Source organism: Schistocerca cancellata, chromosome 2 (assembly GCF_023864275.1).
Source record: "Schistocerca cancellata isolate TAMUIC-IGC-003103 chromosome 2, iqSchCanc2.1, whole genome shotgun sequence".
Classification (NCBI taxonomy): Eukaryota; Metazoa; Arthropoda; class Insecta; order Orthoptera; family Acrididae; genus Schistocerca; species Schistocerca cancellata.
In genome coordinates, this window is record NC_064627.1 from 667,366,398 (window position 1) to 667,382,692 (window position 16,295).

Sequence of the window (16,295 nt, forward strand, 5' to 3'; positions counted from 1 at the left end):
TAAATCACACCAAGCTGGTGGTCGCACGGCCACCAGTGTCTCTAAACGAGGTAGAGTAGACTTTGATGCTGCGCAATATGACCCTCAGTCGTTCCCCTCGTTGGCTGCGCCATGGGAGGGATGCCAATCTAGTGCCAAGCGGGAGCCTTACGTACCGCAATACCTTGTCTGCAGCAGGACTGATGGTGACTCCTTTCTTACGACGAAGCCTCTGTTTTTTGTGGAACACCTGGAGGATAAGTTTGGGGAAGTGGCGGGGTTGTCTAAAATGAGGAATGGGTCCATCCTCCTCAAGACGTCCTCCCCAGCCCAGTCACGAGCGTTGCTCTTGTGTGATAAGCTGGGTGACGTCCCTGTTACCGTCACTCCCCACAGTAGCTTAAATATGGTCCAGGGGATTATTTACCATCGTGACCTCTTGTTACAATCCGATGACGAGCTGAGAGCCGACTTGGAACGACGTGGTGTACATTTTGTCCGTCATGTACATAGAGGACCCAGTACTAACAGGGTGGCCACCGGTGCCTTTATCTTGGCCTTTGAGGGTGATGTCTTGCCCGAGAAGGTCAAGGTGATGGTTTACTGTTGCAACGTCAAGCCATACGTCCCTCCCCCGATGCGGTGCTTCCAGTGCTGGAAGTTTGGGCATATGCCCTCCCATTGCCCATCCAGCGCTACATGTCGAGATTGCGGACGCCACTCTCATCCCGATTCTCCATGTGCGCCTCCACCTGTATGTGTCAACTGTGGGGAGCACCACTCTCCATGGTCGCCAGATTGCCCCGTTCTTCGTAAGGAGCGGAAGATTATGGAATTTAAGACCCTGGACCGGCTTACTTATCGAGAGGCAAAACTGAAATATGAAAGGTTGTATCCTGCTTCCATTCGAACATCTTATGCTGCAGCCACGTTATCGTCGCCCACGCGAGCGACGGTTGTCGCCTCATCTGTGCCGCCTTCAGTGGGCCCTCAGTGCCGTGCATCTCTGTCTGCCCCCCTCGTGCCTGGGGGCAAGCCTTCCTCTGTTGCCCCCTTAGCAGTTGGGGGCAAACCCTCTTCTGTCGCTCCCCCCATGCTTACTTCGGGAGTGACATCTCCTCCAAAACCGGGGGGCTCGATCCCTCCCCCTCCCCCTCCTTCTCCGCCAGCGTTGCCTCTGCCAGTTCCTCTCTTGCAGAAGGGGTCCCTCGGGGCTCTCCCTTCCTCCGTTTCTTCTCCTACCCAGCCGGATGTCAGCCAGTGGCTGAAGGTTCCGCCACCTGCTGGTCGTAGGGCTTCTGCGTCGTCGTCGGCCTCCGACGCTCCTTCAGCTCTCACAGCCCTCTCACCGTGAGAAGAAGGAACGGAATGTGTCCAAGAAGAAGGATGTTCCGGCGGTTTCAGTACCGCCTGCTGTACATAGTCCTGGCTCCAGGGATGAGGTGGAGATCCTCGCCTCTGCCGCGGATCTCGCCCTCACGGAACCCTTGGGGGCCTTTCCTATTGACTCAGCTGACTCTCCCCCGGTGGCGGCAGTTGGCTCTGAGGCGCCGTCTGCCTCTTAGTCGCATTCACGCCCTCCCAGTCCCTTCCTGCTTCCATTCTCCAGTGGAACTGCAGCGGTTATTTCCGCCACCTGCCTGAGCTCCGGATGCTTCTGAGTGTTTCCCCCGTTCTCTGCATTGCTCTGCAGGAAACTTGGTTTCCGGAAATGCGGACCCCCGCCCTTCATGGTTATCAGGGATACTATAAGAACCGCGCTGCCTGTCAACGAGCGTCAGGTGGGGTTTGCCTCTTTGTTCACCACTCTGTCTGTAGCTCGCCAGTACCCCTTCTGACGCCTTTAGAGGCAGTCGCTGCCAGGGTTGAGCTCTCGCCGGCTATTACTGTTTGCTCTGTTTACATTCCTCCGGATGGGGAGCTCCCCCGCCATGTCTTGGCTGCGCTGCTGGCTCAACTCCCGCCACCTTTGCTGCTTCTGGGCGATTTCAATGCCCACAACCCTCTCTGGGGTGGGACTGTCTCTGATGACCGCGGTTGGGCCGTGGAGCATGTGTTGGCTCAGCTCGACCTTAGCCTCTTGAACACCGGTGCTCCCACGCATTTCAGTGTGGCCCATGGCTCGTTCTCGGCCATCGATCTCTCTCTTTGCAGCCCTGGACTTGTCCCATCCCTCCACTGGAGAGTGCATCCTGACCTGTGTGGTAGTGACCATTTTCCCATCTATTTGTCACTGCCCCAGTGTCATTCTTCTGGGCGCCTGCCCCGCTGGGCTCTCCACAGGGCTGACTGGCCGGCTTTTACTTCCGCTGCAACCATTGAGTCTCCCCCACAGGGTGACATTGACGAGGTGGTCCGTGTCTTAACCACGTCCATCATTTCAGCGGCCGAGGCTGCCATCCCCCGTTCTTCTGGCCTCCCTCGGAGGAAGGCTGTACCCTGGTGGTCGCCGGAGATTGCTGAGGTTATTCGCGACCGTCGGCGGGCTCTCCAGCGTCATTGGCGGCACCCGTCTCTCGAGACCCTCATCGCCTTTAAGAGGCTCCGTGCCTTGGCCCGTCGTCTTATTGCACGGCGTAAGTAGGAGTGCTGGGAGAGGTATGTCTCATCCTTGGGCTCCCGTGTCTCCCCCTCCCTCGTGTGGTCCCGGATCCGGCGGATTTATGGATACCAGACCCCTATGGGTGTCCCTGGGCTCTCCTTGGACGGCGCTGTCTGCACGGACGCTGCCGCCATTGCTGAACAGCTTGCCGCGCACTTTGCTAAGAGCTCTGCGACTGCATCTTATCCCCCCCGCCTTTCGCTCTCTCAAGGAGCGAGCCGAGTGGACGCTTTTCTCATTCCACAAGCGTCGTTCTGAAAAATACAATGCCCCTTTCAGCGAGAGGGAATTCCTCGCTGCCCTCGCCGATTGCCCTGATACAGCACCAGGACCAGACTGCATCCACGTGCAGATGCTGAAGCATCTCTCCAGGGACTGCCAGAGACACATTCTCGCGATATTTAACCGCATTTGGAGCGAAGGTGAGTTCCCGTCGCAATGGCGAGAGGATGTTATTGTCCCCAACATGAAGCCCGGTGCGGACCCACTGGCGGTGGACAGCTATCGTCCCATTACCCTCACCAACGTTTTGTGCAAATTGCTCGAACGTATGGTGGGGCGGCGTATGTGTTGGGTTCTTGAGTCGCGCGGTCTCCTCGCTCCATCCCAGGGTGGCTTCCGTCGGGGCCGGTCTGCTGCGGACAATTTGGTGCGGCTGGAATCTGCTATTCGTATGGCCTTTGCCCGGCGTCAGCATCTCGTTGCTGTATTTTTTGATCTGCGGAAGGCGTATGACACCACATGGAGGCATCACATCCTTGCCACGTTGCATGCGTGGGGTCTTTGTGGTCGGCTCCCGGCTTTTCTTCAAACCTTTCTATTGCGCCGCTCTTTCTGGGTGCAAGTCGGTGCCGCCTCTAGTTCATCTTATACACAGGGAAATGGGGTCCCGCAGGGCTCGGTGTTGAGCTCTCCTTATTTCTAGTGACCATTAATGGTCTGGCTACAGCCGTGGGGTCGTCGGTGTCTCCTTCTTTGTATGCCGACGACTTCTGCATATCCTTTAGCTCCACGACTACGGGAGTCGCCGAACGCAGGCTGCAGGTAGCCGTTCGGAAGGCAGCATCATGGGCTCTGACTCATGGTTTTCAGTTCTCTGCAGCCAAGACTCGAGTTATGCACTTCGGCAGGCGTCGGACGGTCCACCCTCATCCTGAACTTTACCTCGACGGCCACCTGCTTGAAGTGGTGGACACTTGTCGCTTCTTAGGACTCGTGTTCGATGCCCGGCTCACATGGGTTCCTCATATTACTCAGCTGAAGCAAAAATGCTGGCGGCACCTCAACGCCCTCCGCTGCCTCAGCCACACATCTTGGGGTGCGGATCGCTGCACGCTGTTGCAATTGTACAGAGCCCTTGTGCAGTCCAGGCTTGATTATGGGAGCCTGGCCTATGGGTCTGCATCACCCTCAGTGTTGAAGTTGTTAGACCCCATACACCACTGTGGGGTTCGGCTTGCCACTGGCGCTTTTCGTACGAGCCCCGTGGATAGTCTCCTGGTGGAGACCGGGGTTCCCCCGCTGTGGATTCGCTGCCATCGACTGCTCGCCGACTGTGCTGTCCACGTGCATTGCTCGCCGGGCCATCCCAATCGTCGCCTGCTTTTCCCTGCCATGGTCCTCCATCTGCCCGAACGGCGACCTAGGTCTGGGCTTTCCATAGCTGTTCGCGTCCAGTCCCTGCTGTTGGAACTGGGGTCATTCCCTCTTCTGCCTCCTTTCCGGGTCCGTGCACCTACGCCTCCCTGGTGTTTGCCCCAGCCATCCATCCGTCTGGACTTGGCACAGGGTCCCAAGGACTCGGTTCCGCCTGTGGCCCTCCGTCGCCGTTTTCTTGCGCTCCTCGCCTCATTTTCGGACTGTGAGACTGTCTACACTGATGGTTCCCTGGTTGATGGTCGCACTGCCTACGCTTTTGCTCACGCTGTCCATGTTGAGCAGCGCTCCTTGCCGGCTGGCTGCATTATTTTTACTGCAGAGCTGGTGGCCATATTGCGCGCTCTTGAGCATATGCGTTTCTGCTCAGGTACGTCCATTGTCATCTGCAGTGACTCCCTGAGCAGCCTCCAGGCCATCGACCGCTGCTATCCCTCCTCTGGTGTCCTCTATTCAGGAGTCTGTTTCTGCCATTGCCCGTTCTGGTCGTTCGGTGGTCTTGGTTTGGACGCCAGGTCATGTTGGCATCCCGGGGAACGAACGTGTTGACAGGCTGGCCAAAGGGGCGATCGACGCCCCAGCTCGGCCTCCCGGCTCGCGATCAGCAGCTGGTGTTGCGCCGTAAGGTGCTTGGGATGTGGTCTGCTGAGTGGCGAGGCATGACAGCCCCGAATAAACTGCGGGCTGTCAAGGAGACGACCGATGTGTGGCGCTCCTCCCTGCGGGCTTCTCGCAGGGACTCTGTCATCCTGTGTCGGCTCCGCATCGGCCATACCTACCTGACGCATGGCCATCTTTTGCGTCAGGAAGATCCCCCCCTGTGTCGGTGTGGGTCCCGGCTGACGGTCGCCCACATCTTGTTAGAGTGTCCCCGACTGCGCACCCTCCGGCAGTCTTTTAATCTCCCGGGCACTTTGCCTTTGGTTTTATGTGACAATGCCTCCATGGCTGACGACGTTTTAAATTTTATGCATGGCAGTCCTTTTTATGGTTCCATTTAGAGAGGTCCTGCACCTTTCCCTTTCTGTGTCTCTTGTCCTCGTGTCTCTCATATTTGGTTGCAGATTTTAGTGTGTAGTCGGTTGGTTGACTCTTTCCCTTTTTTTTTTGTTCTTGTGGTCAGTCAACCAGTTTTCGGCCGTCTTCTTTTCTTCTGTTTCTTTCTGTCTGGTGTTCGTCTGTACTCTTCTTGTCTGTAGTGTTCGTTGTTGCTTCTGTGTTCTTTTCGTGCCTGGGGGGGAGTCTCCTTCCCCTGGGGGTTTTACCTGCTCCGCGGATTTATGTCTCGCCTGTTTTTTGGAATGGGTGGACTGATGACCTTCGCTGTTTAGTCCCCCTTAACCATCCCAACAACCACCGCCATTACCAGCAAACGTCATAATTATTCACTGTCACTGGCAGATTGCTTCTGAATTTTTCCTTACAAGCAAAGTGTGCAGCAGCAGTTCCTGTTTCCAATTCTTCTGCTGTGGCTTGTGCTTTTCCAAGTAATTCACTAGTTGTTCTGTCTGCTTCCTTTTGGTCATTAGTGAGAATGTCAAGGCTTCCTCACCAAGTGTTCCCTCACCACGATCATGTACATAGACTTAGATTGCAGGACATTCGCCTCTAGTTCCAAAACTGCTGTGTATTCGGCTATTGTTTGTAGAGCTAAGAGGAACGCTGGCTTTGTAATGGTTGAATGCAACTGATAGGCAGATTTTTTTTGTTGCATAATTTCCCTCTGTGGACAATTTTTCTAGAGCTCTCACAACCTCTGTGAAATGCTGAGAAAATGGTCTGAGGGTTTAAATTTTTCAGACCAATTTGTCTCACACATTCATGATAAATTGGGAACATATTTCCACTGTATAGTCAATTCTCTAAAGAATGTTAATAGTGTCTTTTACAGTGACAAGTATATCTAGTTTCCGGCACTGGATGTGCATTTTTCACCACAAGGTTGAGTTTATGACTTGAACAGTGAATGTATGAAGCTCGATAATACTTCTTTCTTAAAATGGCTGGCACAACGCTCTCTCCGCCTGCCATTGTTGGACAGCCATTGAAGCCAAATCCTACACAGTCTTCTACTGGGAGATTACTCCTGATCAGGAAACTGTCAGTTGCTTTGGCGATTGATTTCTACAGAACCTACAAATTCTTTCCAGATTTTCACTTTGCTTTCATCAGATAACCCCACACCTTTTGATAACTGTTCCTTCCCAGCAATGTAGGCTGTTTCATCAGCCAAGAGTATGTAAAACATTGCTTTTTTAGTGTCAGTGGCTATATTCTCCCTAATAACATATCACAGAAATTTATCAATTGACTTTTCATTTTCAGCAATGTGAAAGCAGCATTGCGGTAACAATTGTCCAGATGACTCCGTGACTTGTCGTCGCCAGAATTGATTCTTAAATTCAATAAATCTAATAAAACACCTTCTTCTGCCTGTTTCCTCTAAGAGGCATATCATGTGTACTGCAAAAAACTATAGAAGAAAGAATTGATGACAATATCTGCCTGTTTCCAACGATCACTTTTGATGCACATTATACAGTTGGAAGTCTACAGGAACTTGTTCAAGAAAAGTTTTTGCTGCAGCTGATGCTGTTAAGTGGAGTTGGGTTTTAACACGTTTTCGACAGTCTTCATGCGTATTCTTGAATTTTGTGAATGGTCTAAACACAAATGACCCCATAATACCTCTAACAGTGCCAGTGAGAAGGAAATAAAACACAGTGCTTGCATAGGGCATCTTTTAGCAGCTTGGAATATACTAGCCATGGCGCATATTGTTCTCAGTTACAAGCTCAATGTTATTTATCTTATTGACATAAAATTCAGTTTTGAAAAATGGGCAGTATTTATTCTGACCTAAGAAAGAAACAGCAGTGTATAAGAATGTATGAATAGATCATTACAAAGTTTATAGCAGTTTCAGTACATGTGGGAGCTTTGTTGTTATCTATTGATTAATGTTTTTACAGCGAAAATTCAAGGTCCAAGGATTTAGTAAGAGTTCCTTCTTCTTTTCCACTGATATGCAAGTAATTAGCCCAATATAATGACCCAGATCATTTTCATTGTATTCACTTTTAATTGCAACTTCCGAATCGTCCTTGAACATACAAGCTCCTTGGATTGTTGAATGAGAATTATGTTCAGGGACTGCTACAGTTATTCTCTTGAATCTGATTGTTGCTCAGTGTCACCTTTAAAATTGTTGATTGTGGCAATTCAGTTTTATTATGATCATCATCACTTCCACTGCTGCTATTTTGACTCCTTTTCTCTTCATGAGCAGTAGACCCTACAAAATAGATAAATTAATTTATTTCCTACTGTTTAGCCATAGAATGAAAATAGAGTTAATATAAGTGGAAGACAGATACATTTATTCATAACATAATAACTTTCAAGTGCCAAATAACAATATTATTTCTTCCACCAGTCCATGAGCCGTAAGAAATTATTATTATAGTTTGGGAACTTGTTAATTTATCCATGTCATGTAATCTACTATGATTGATTTTGATAAATCACAAAGCAAACATGATTTATTATCCAAGCAACAATAAATATGTGTGTGGAACTAAAGGAATTTTCTATTGTAACTCTCTCAGTAAGAAAAATCTTCAGTTTTGGGAAGAGACAGAAGACTGATGGAGCCATATCAGGTGAATAAGGCAGGTGTGGCAACATTTCATACCTTAGTTCGTGTAATTTTGCCATGGCGACAGCACTTTTGTGGTCGCACATTGTCTTGATGGAAGATGACTTTCTTCCTTGCCAAACCTGGCCATTTTTGCATATCTCATGTTGCAATTTCTCCAGGAGGTTAGCATAGCATTCTCCAGTAATTGTTTGTCCAGTGGGGAAATAATTCATGTTAAAATATACAGTCCTTGATTATGACTTGCAATTAATTTACATGTCTCAACAGTATTGTCATCTGACAGCAGTTGTATAAACCGGTCAAGGGCAAAATAAGTATTTAAATGGAACCAGTCAATGTTTCTTGTTCTTACCACATGCCTACAATTATTTCACAGCATTACAAAACTGATATTGCCAAAGTTTGGCATATTTACCGCTCTGCATGATAGCATTGCTGACAAGAAAGTAAACTCACATTGTTTATGGTAGGTCATAGTATGCAACAATTAATTCCTTGTGTTAATGTATTTCAATAGATTGTGCTCCAAGTTCCTGAATTTTACTAATGTACGGATCATAAGCCTATCTTAGAAAATGAAACCTTTTTAATATTAAAATATTTTTGCAGCAAGAAAGCATTTTGTATTTCAAAAAGCTGGGAGAAATGGTATTTATGGTGACGTAACAGTGCCCACAAGTAGCAGAGCAGATTGCTTATTGCCAAAATTTATTTCCATAAACTTTCCTACTGACAGCCATGTGCGGATGACGTAAAAACAATGCTTGGGTCTGCAGGAACGAGTTCAGAATTTTCTGCAGGAGAGTGTGTGTGTGTGTGTGTGTGTGTGTGTGTGTGTGTGTGTGTGTTGAGGACAGTTGCCAGCTGCTCCCACCCCCCTCCCCATGCTCCTCACTGGGTACGCGCCATATTGAGAGTTGCGCAGGTGTTCAATTTGTTGCAACAAAGGATGAATCTGAAAAAAGGATTAGAATACAAATGAAAGTTTTCAGGGCGTTAATAGGAAAGCATGCTTAAAATTATAAGAAAATAAGTTGTGATATTCATTCCTCTTCAAAACTTTACAGAAATTGTGGGCGAAAGATCTGTGTTTGGAATGGGAAGGGAGGAGTCAGAGATCTCAAAAACAGTGAGTGTGATTTTGGAACATTATTATTAAATTAATTGGAATATGGTTACAGGGTTAAAAAATCTATGGAAAGATGTCATAATATTAACTTGAAAAAATAAGAAGTGCTTACGGAAAATATAAATTTACCAGTCAACCATTTTACGCTCACGTAACTACCTCATTAGCACATGCCAAGAAGGTTCCTTGGTACTCTTGTAAGGTTGGTTGAAGTGGCCAATTTGAGTGTGGTTCGGGAAGTTACCCATATTTGCACTATGCTTGCGTTACTGTATTTATCTGAGTATAAGAGTACCCTGACTATTAGGTGACCCCTTTTCTTTTTAAGAGGCTCAATGAGAAAATTTATTTCTTAACATTTTCTGCTAATCGAAACTTTTATTGAAATAAGGGACTGTCTACAGAGTTAACATTACATCAATTCCAAATTGAGCCTGTGTCATTTATTGATAGTCTACAAGGAGAATTAAAATAAACAAAAAAAATGTTTACATTAGTTTTTATTTTCACTACCTATTTTGTTTACTTAGGCTGTTGTCTATGGTGTCACTACTTTTAACTGTCATCATCCTAACAGGACAGCTGTGGAACTTGTATCTCTGCTGTCACAAATATTTGGCTGTTTATTGCAATATGTTGTGCTTTCTAAGGTCGTAGTTACTGTGGAACCTGAGAACTGAAAACAATGTGTAACGGATTATGCTTCTATACTAACTACTGACATGAGAATGTTACAATGTGTTGAGGTTCCAAACATATCGTCTGCCCACTGCTCTCTCATTGGCTGTGTAGAACTGGCAGCTGACTCGCCTCCAAACATTCGCATCATACCTCACAGTGAGTGTTGATAACATTGCTGCACAAAACAAATTAGTGTGCCACTGGCATCTATCTAGACTTTTAGCATCTCCTTCTGGAATGTATGCTATATTTGTTCAATTTTAAAGTGAATATGATTCTGAGTGCAAATGGATTCAGGCAAATTGCATTTTAAACATGGTAGATGTTCATAAAAAGCCAAAATATGCAGTATACATCCCCATGGTTGACTGCACAATGAAATTTCTGCCTGCTCAGTATACCCCTCCCTGCACGGATCTTGTTCTCAGCTGAGCTGGGTCACTGTTCCCTCTTCCAACTTTCCTTGCTGTGCTTAGCAACAGTGAAACATGGACAGCAATATCTTCTAGGATGTAGATCATATGTAACAGCGGCAGCTAATACATAAATAAAAGGTCACAATCATTATTGCATCCAGTTTTTGAAATTCCACTCATCCTGCGACCTAGGATGTCTAATCGTACTATCTCCACATCAGGTCTTTCCCCTGTAATCTATTATCATGACAACAATTACATACTGTTTAATATGATTTATTTTGTTTGTTGGACATTTCATTCTGGATTAATTTTCCTTGCTGTTTTGCCTGAATATCGTCACCTTCTTCTAAAGCTGATTAAAAGCGGGTAACAATTTTCTCCGGTGTTCTAATATATGTACAGGGACTGTATTTCTCATTGCATCCCGTTTTGTTTCTTGTGTATTTATATGATATCCATACATGCATGAAAACTTTTATTGCAAACCTGTTCAAATACAGCCAAAGTTTGTAAGTTGATAGAATTTAATTTTATTTGCTCCTGTGTTTCACAGAACTGACAATTTTTAACAAGAGCCTTAGACTATTGTAGTGGCTAGTTAATAGTTTCTCGCTTATCCCTTGCACGAGGCTGTGGGGCAAATGTCACGTGATTGTTCGAGCGAGGTTGATTCTGTGTCAAGCACTTCAGCATATTTGGAAATCTCAAACCTATTCAACTGCCAATATTGTTTGATATGACCTACCCCTCAGAATTCTTCAAAATAAATAAGCATGAAACCTCAGTAGCCAAAGCTTCATCTGTAAATGTAAGATGAGCCCAGTATCAGACAGTGTAAAAACATTGACCTCAGCAATGATAGTTCAAGCTGTGGATATAAGATGACCCCATATTTTTTGAAAGATGAATTTGGTAACAAACCTTGTCTTATAAGCGGGTAAATATGAAATTAATATTATGACACAGTTCTGCAGATTGTTTCTTTCTTTTACTATGTATCCATATTACTATTAATTTAATAATAGTGTTCCGTAATGACACTCACTTTTTTTTAAGATCTCAATTTCTCGGCTCCCATTTTCAAATCTATATCTTCTGCTCACAATTTGTATAATTTTTTGAAGAAGTATGCTTTCCTATTAATGCCCTGAAAATTTTCAGTTGTATTCTAATCCTTTTTTTTTTTTCAGGTGCATTCATTTTTGCAACAAGCTCAACAGCTGTTCTCATTGAAGAAATTACAACCTTAACCATTTCAGATTCTATTTCAACGTGGATACCACATAATGAGAGTTTACCAACATCTGCCATCTGTTTTTGATAAATATTTGGAGCCCATTACCGAAACCATGCATATGGAACAGAAAGTGTGGCAGTATCTCAAAATAAAACTACAGATATTTATATCTTTACATCATTTCTTTCCAAGTACTTCCTTGAAGCTTAAATTTACAAGCTCACTGGAATTTATAAAACAACTGATCATCACATTCTAACTGAAAAATGTCCGTCCCTGGTAGCTGAGTAAGCACGACAGAATGTCAATCCTAAGGACCCAGATTCGATTCACGGCTGGGTCAGAGATCTTCTCCACTCAGGGACTGGGTGTTGGGTTGTCCTAATCGTCGTCATTTCACCTCCATCGACACGCAGGTCGCTGAAGTGGTGTCAAATCGAAAGACTTACACCCAGTGAATGGTCTACCCGACAGGAGGCCCGAGTCGCACAACATTTATTTAACTGAAAAATTAGGCAAAAAAAAGAAGGAAGGAAGGAAGAGGGGAAAATCTGTTGACGCTTTCTGTTCTGCTCACTCACTGATGATCAAAAAGTTTGCAGTACTGCAGAGACATGAAAGGATTGGGTACTAGGGACGCAGACCTCAAGTTTCGAATCATATCAGATGATGAAACATGGTGTTGTCAGTATGAGCTATTTGTAAAGTGCCAAAGCTCGGAATTGGAAGGTCCAGAATATCTGACACCGAAAAAGTATGCATGTGGAAAAGGTGATCAAGACGCTGTTAACTATTTACTTTGATTTAAAAAAATTATCCACAAAGGATTCTGTCTAGAAGATCAATTGGTGAAGGTAAATCACTACTTTTTGTTTTAAATTGTTTATGAGTGGTGATTGTTCGGGTTCGACCTGAATACAGAATTAAGTAACTTGATGTTTGTTGCACGAGAATGTAGCAGCAAACGACAGTTAAATTACACGCAGTTTCGTGGCTCAAAAATGTATCGTGGTGCTTGAACACTCTACTTATTCTGATTTGTTTCTCTGCCATTTTTGTTTTTTTTTCCAAATCCAAAAATGAAAGGAAAGTGTTTCAACATGTTTTTGGGTATCCAGAAGGCTTTGACCGTGGTACTGCAGGTAATTTCAGAGGTTGAGTATCAGAAATGTTTTGAACAATTTGCCCAATGCTTCCAGTTGTGTGTTGACATACAAGGTGACTATTCTGAATAAAAAGTCACATAGACAAAAAAATAAATGGATATTATTTTATTGAATATCATTCACCTTTCATGTGGGGTGGTCTGTATACTGTAGGCATAAGAATTGAAATATCTTTTGTGAATAATTTTGAGATTAATTTACTAACATGTCGGATATGATGGATTTGATCATGTTGTTGTTGTTGTTGTTGTTGTCTTCAGTCCTGAGACTGGTTTGATGCAGCTCTCCATGCTACTCTATCCTGTGCAAGCTTCTTCATCTCCCAGTACATACTGCAACCTACATCCTTCTGAATGTGCTTAGTGTATTCATCTCTTGGTCTCTCTCTACGATTTTTACCCTCCACGCTGCCCTCCAATGCTAAATTTGTGATCCCTTGATGCCTCAGAACATTTCCTACCAACCAGTCTCTTCTTCTTGTCCAGTTGTGCCATAAACTCCTCTTCTCCCCAATTTGATCATATTGGTATGTAATTTTAAATAAGTATGTGGCAGACATTAATAATATACAAATGTGTACTTTGGCTGTGCCAATTATATTAAGTTTTTGTTTGGGTATCAGAGTGATGTACCATACAGAATGAGAGGATAACTATTGATAGTTTAAGGTACAATAAATTTTATGTGGTCCTTGTAAGATTTGTTCTTGGATCATTACACACTACTGAACAACTTATATCAAAATAGGCAATTTTAAAATATTGCCCCAACTTGATAAATTTCCACAGATGCCCACAGACTAAAGCTGTAGCTGTTCTGTATCCAGAATCAACATCATCAACAACAATAACAACATAAAAAAGTCTGTGTTGTACTTTGCTAAATGTCTTTGAATTTATGCTATCCTCAGAGCTTTTGTCAGTAGCTCATTATTTGAACACTTCTTTCCTTGTAAGCCTGAGTGAGATAAAGTTGCTTATAACTGTCCTGCTGGTCATTCAGTTAGTTGCAAAGAAAAATAAACATACTATAATGGCCAATAATCGTTATTTATAACAGTAATAAGTTATTATGATTGTGGAAATCAAAAAGTAATCAAGTGCTTAAGTGAAGTAGAACTGACTCTAAATACCGGATCTGACAGCAGAATCAATTTGATATAGTAATGAATTAAAAGCCCAGTGTACTGCAGGCACTGTGGGATAGGGTGTTGTGGAGATGAAGGTGAAAGTTAAACACACTTATTGCGGTGTTCGCTCCACTACAGAGTAACAGTCCGAAAACGACCAGTAGGCTAAGTCACTCTTGACCATAGCTTTTTCTCTCAGGGGTCCTGTCAACTGTGGCATACAGGTGAGCGCGTAAGTTGACTTTGTATTGTCTAATGTGACAACATGGAGTGATGGGAAGATGACAAAATCATGACTGTGAGATTAACCAATTATTCATCACCATCTTCTGTCTTCTACACCACTACATTTTTCCAAAGTTTAGTGTCATCTCCCAGTATATTTCCTGCTGTTTGAGTTATATAACATTACTGGTTTCAGCATTCATCCACTCTTTTCAAGTGACTTTCCTGTTTTTGCTATGTTGCTGTATTTCATCAGTTAAAACACATTTGTTCAATTCGTATTGTTTGTCCACATTCCAGAATTGTTCTTGTTGAGTGCGTATTTTCCTTTCTTTTTCTATTCTTTCTTTTTAGAACTTTAAATTCTCATTCTTGATAGTTATTTGAACTTTTTATTTTATGGATTAATTTTGTCACAGTAAACTTTATTTTGCAATCTGACATAAATAAAGCTTCCACACGAGGCTCAAATGTCCCACTGCACCTTTTTTGAGAACCCTATGTATTGTTTTGAAAGTACTAACAGCAAAAAGTTCTTGACACATTTCTTTAGAAAATCCCGGACCTATGTGCTATCAATGACCTGGGAATTTCTTTATGGTGCCATACCATCTCACAGGGAAACAAAGCAATATAGTGCAAAATACTAATGCATGAAGCTTTGAGTCCTGTTGAGATGTGTCCAGATTTCACAATTTGTAAGACTATTGACATTAAAGATCAAGGATTTGTGTACAGTTACCAGTCTCATACACAGTTGATAACCAGGAAATGTTGTAAAAACACAAAACTGTTTTCATCCAGGAAACACTTACAATATCTTGGAATTCCAGGAATTTTTCATTGTTTTAGTTTACAGTTACATTTTTGTAATTATGATTGGTAAGAACTGATACTCTAACAAAGAATTTTACTTTAGTTTGCTACTGCAGCAATAACACACAAAAGAGATAATGACACCAAAATAAAACTCTAAAAGCAAAGGGAATGCGCCATTTATAACTACAAAACACACTGCACACACAAACATGTACGACAGCAAAATGTGTCGGAGGCTTTAGGACAAAGACAATGCAATACTTCATAACAAACTGCTTTCAATGAGTGTGATGTCACAACTGTTTATGTTTATAACAGATCATGGCAGAATATTATGAATGGCAATTTGAGAAGTGTTACTTCCAAAGTAAATTTCCTTTATATGCAAGATAATTATGTTACATGTGAGAATATATGATGAATTTCTTAAATCGTGGCATGTTTGACTCTCATTTAGAACTTAACATTTTGAGGACCAGGTACTTAGAAAAATTTTGGGCCCAGAATACCAGCTATTTATGCCATTATTTAAAATTTTACTGGAACATTTCCATTGGATATATGTTAAAGGGTAAACAGTAACAAAAAAGACCAATATTATACCTGAAAGCTTAGCTTTTCTTGTAGCTATACTGTATGTACATTAATTTAAGCCATTAACTTTTCCCATTTGTATGTTCGTATTACTTAACAGTGGTGTTGCTACTGGTTTGACTATAGCATGTATTCCATGCTCTGAATATTTACTGTTATTGGCTGGTGAGATCTCATGACATGTGCTATGATTGGCTGAGAAAAGCACATCGCTCGGAGTTATTTCAATTTCAGTTGTTCAGAAGCTACTGTGTTGTATTTGTCGAAATTCGTATTTGTAACTTCGTAATATGAAAATATGGAGTGTACATGTTGCCGCATATCAAAGATCTTTTAAAACTTACTGTTTTTTGCTGGGTTTTGCTTCCTAAACTGCTGGGAAGTTCTACACCTGAGTATAAACCCTTAACATTCAAAAGATTGATAAGTTTTACAGCTCTGAGGGAAAGTTTATTGTTGCTTAAAATGGAAAAAAAGTACTTAAACCCATGAAAAATTGTATTTCCACCTGGGAAAAAGTGTATTTTTAACCGGGAAAAATCTGGGAACTTTTTTTTCTTTGTCCACGTATACACACTGGGTAGGAAATAAGTAGGACACATTGAAGGCAAAGATAAGAACTTAATTGAAATAAAATAAACAAGAAAGAAACTATTGAAGATAAGAATTTTGCGTAGGTAAGAAAAAAAGGATGCAATATGTGTTAAGGGGGAAGGGGAGGGGGGAATTTCATGAAGATAATCAGAAAAAAGGACAAATTCTAAGGGAGATGGGGGATGTGGAAATAGAGAAAGGAGGAAGTAAAATAACGAGACAAGCATTGATATATACTGTAGATGCTCAAGGAGAGGGGTGAGAGAAAAATTAAAAGGGGGGAAATGTTTTAGACATTGTGAGAAGCCAATTGTCAGTGTCTGAAAATTTAAATTCTTTAAGTTTTTACTTAGATGTGGGTAATTTCTTCATTTTTAAAACTGTTCAGTTACTGCTATTATTGT

At 43.3% G+C, this 16,295-nt stretch overlaps 1 protein-coding gene across 1 annotated transcript in view; it reads left to right on the plus strand.

Moving 5' to 3' along the window:
* Nucleotides 1-16,295, plus strand: part of LOC126162375 (poly(A)-specific ribonuclease PARN-like) — a 306,143-nt gene that overhangs the window by 146,673 nt on the left and 143,175 nt on the right. The gene's annotated exons all lie outside the window — the stretch shown is intronic.